This window comes from Carlito syrichta, unplaced genomic scaffold (genome assembly GCF_000164805.1).
Source record: "Carlito syrichta isolate Samal-C Ts95f unplaced genomic scaffold, Tarsius_syrichta-2.0.1 Scaffold305644, whole genome shotgun sequence".
NCBI lineage: Eukaryota > Metazoa > Chordata > Mammalia > Primates > Tarsiidae > Carlito > Carlito syrichta.
In genome coordinates this window covers 638,494-642,060 of record NW_007249740.1, presented here as the reverse complement: position 1 = coordinate 642,060, position 3,567 = coordinate 638,494, and positions in this window count along the sequence as shown.

Sequence of the window (3,567 nt, the reverse complement as noted above, 5' to 3'; positions counted from 1 at the left end):
TGAGTCCCCGGGCAGGGAGTGTGCCACCCTGGTCCAGCATAAAATGCCTCCCCGGAAGGGCAGTTCCTTCCTTAATGTCCTGGGAGGAGCTGTGGTGACAGAGAGGCGGTTGTCACAGATGTCTACAGACAGAAAAATTACTTCTCGGCTTTCCTATCAGTCAATTTTTGGGTTCTTTGTTCGGTACAAAATGAAAGCCCCGCAGGCAGGGGTGGGGTCCATTTAGAATATTCTTCAATACCCTGAAGGGAGAATGCAACGGCTGTGGTGGTGAGTTATTTGCGGTCTCTTTTCCTTAGTTCCCCTCTAGATATGAAATAAAATTAGAGTAATGGACATAATTAACTCTGAGTCTCATCTCAGAAGGATAATTTATTACCAGGTTAAAACCCCTTGAACCAGAACTCTAAGTGATTTGTAGTGATTATTATACAACACTCCACAATTTTGCTGACCTAGTTTTCTTTTTAAAAAAGAAGAGAAGAAACGAAATTATGGACTAAAAATGCGCCTTGCCTATTTCGCTGATTGATCTGGCTTTGTCAGGGCTACTTTTAAAAACTACCTGTAGATGACTGTCTCCCAAACTCATTGGCTGTGGCAAGGTAACTAGGATGTCGGTACCTCTGGTCTTTCAAATGGTGTTAAGAACGCCACTGATGAAACGGGTCAACCTGCTGCATTGTCCAGTTGCCCAGGGCACGGATTCAGCAGGGAAACCTGGCACCTTTGTTCTCAAGGAGATTGTACTCAGGCGAAAAGCCAGAAAACCAATTTAGAAATAATATGAGAGTCAGGACACAGCACCCACACCTTACAACATCTATACTGAAATAAAATCAAAGCAACACTCTGTGGGACTGATTTCCTTCAAAGCCTGGTGCTAAATGTCCAAGCGAGGCTGAGGTCAGGACACCTTATTAGCACAGTGGCAGCTTGGGGAGGCCAGATGGAATGCCGAGGAATTAAGTGACAGAGGAATATTCAGATGGCAATATATAACAAACAGCAAGTTCAATCACAACACACCGACGGAGGGAGTGACAGCTGGTGTGTGGAGTGTATTGTACACACAGTGTGTAGAGGGACAGGGTCCAGGACAAGAATTGCACGCAGAGCAGCACCCCGATGTCACCCTGGTCTATTCCCACACCTGGGCTTGGCCTGGAACGTGAAAAGGCAGTGTTTGCTGCAAGACTTTGGTTATAGGAAGGACTCCATCGGTTTGCGGCCGAGGACATCCTTCTACTCTTTGGGACGTGCTGTTCCTGCCAGTGTCTGTTCACGTCGGGGACAGGTGAGGGTACTTATTCTAATTCCTGTGATTGGAAGTGTTTGTATTCCGTGTCAATTATTATTTGGAGCACTCTAGAATTAAAAACTGCAAATTGAAGTCCCTCTTCCCCCTTTAACATAATTAACTCTAATTATATAACTAATTTGAATTTTATTGCAAAACTTTTCAGCGTAACTGTTCAGAAGGGAATGATTATCAGCTGAGACAGAAAAGGGTAATAACAATAGTAATAATTCACGGGGGTATCTTTAAGCATTTCTTTTCAAGCTTTTCTTCTGCAAAAATAGAGGAAATAATTTCACTAATATAAATTCTATTTATTGCTCTTCACAGAGTGGAAATGTTCCAACAGCAGTTGAAAGGAAAACAAGCGGTTGCATTTCTAAATGCGCATGTGTTTGCATTTCTTGTCAGCTCTTCCCTGTTTCAGAGGCGAAGACAATTCTCAGCTGAACTGACTTTCTGTTCAGATCAGTAGCAAACTGATAAGCAGCCCTCTGAGCAGCACTGCATACCGGATGACCTGCGGCTTAATGACCTGCTGGATTAATCTGTCCCGAGAATCTGAGAGTTCCTGGCATATTGGATCTTTAAAACCAAAGGCAAAATTTTGCTCTGAACCCCACGGGGAGCCTCGCCCTCAGAAGAGACCGATTCGCATAACTATTTTGCTCGAAGCTTCTGCTGACAGAAACCCTGCAGCCTCAGTGTCACCCTTTTCGCAGGGATGCCCGGACAGATGGCGTGTGAGCCCAGGCCTCTGTCCTGTGTCTCCCCCACTTGCCTCTAGGACATCACACCTGGTGTCTTCCTAGTGCTAAGGATGGCGAAGAAGCACTTTTCTGTCTCCGTCACCAAGTTGTATAGTCTTTCCCAGATCCCTTTAGCGGTGAAAGCCTGAACTGCCTCTCTGCTAAGGAATTTGTGCGATGCAGACGACCGAAATGCGTTTCTTCCTCCCTTGTTGCATGGCTATTATGTTATCTTCCCCTGAAATATGTATTTTGCCAAAAATAAAGTATTGCTTTCTTCTTATCTTATAAGCGCTGACATTTTCAATAGGAAAAGAGGCTTTTTTTGTATTAGTAACCTAATGTTTTCTTACCCCTGACCAATTCATGGATAAATTGCGTGTATTTATACCTTAGTCCGTCCATACAGACATTCTGGGAACATAGATATTATGTGACATGCATCTAAATCATTGTCCCAGGCATCTTTGTTTTTTCTTTGCTTTCCCAGCTATAGAAAACGTATTTTGATGGAGTCCTCTGAAGTACCTTCCTGTAACCACCGAACTGGAGGGCTTCGGAGAGCACTGACCTAGTGTCCATTTACACAGATTCCAATGCTTTTTACAAGTGTCCGCGTGCTTACAGGAGAGAAGCAAAGCCAACCAGGTTGGGTGTGAGTGCATGGTCTTCTGTTCTTGAAAAACAATAAAACACACAAAACATTGGGAGGCATTTTAGACATCATTAAAGTTTGAAGCCCCCCGTTCCATCCCCATTTCCAGTGGTTTGATTGGTAGTTGGGCAAATGGTCTGTGCACACTTTTGTTCACACCCTCACACAAGCACTCACACACACTCAGGCAAACGGCTCAGTCAGACATGACTCCTAAGCCTTTCTTTCTCTTTTATGATTCAAATTCTAAGTTGCTCTAAAGTCACTGGAGCAGTTTCTGCGTGAGGGTCCTTTCTGGAATTATCTAGAAGCATTTAAAAAAATTCCATTGCCATTTTACATGAAGGAAAAGCAAAAGTTTCAATGACTAACAGGTTTTACAAGTGGTCCTTCTGAAGCAAGGCCATTGCTTCCTTTCAACACGTGGTATGACTCGGCCGAAAGACCCCACAAAGCCGTTCGGACCCCACGGAAAAACTTTCTGCACACCTTGGCTCGTGTCCAACCAGGGCACGGGGCTCCTTACGTCGTATTCTGAGATTCCCATCAGTAAAATGCCCATGACATTTCTTATGTATCACGAAAATCGGCCACCTCAAAGTCATGAACTCTGTCCTACCACCGAGAAGGTGTTGAGTAACGGGAAATTCTCTCTGGTGACTACTCTAGCATTTATTAATGGCTGCTTGTGTGTGGGTCTCTCGGGAAGTAGCCTGGGTCCCAGGTGATGTGTAGCGTGTGTGTGCAGATGTGGTTCTCCATGAGTCTGTGAATTGCGAGTCCGGCCTCCTAGGCCTGCGTCTCCGCCTTAAGATGACCATGTAAACCTGGCTAAGGTGTCTGACGGTCTGCTTGTCTTTCTT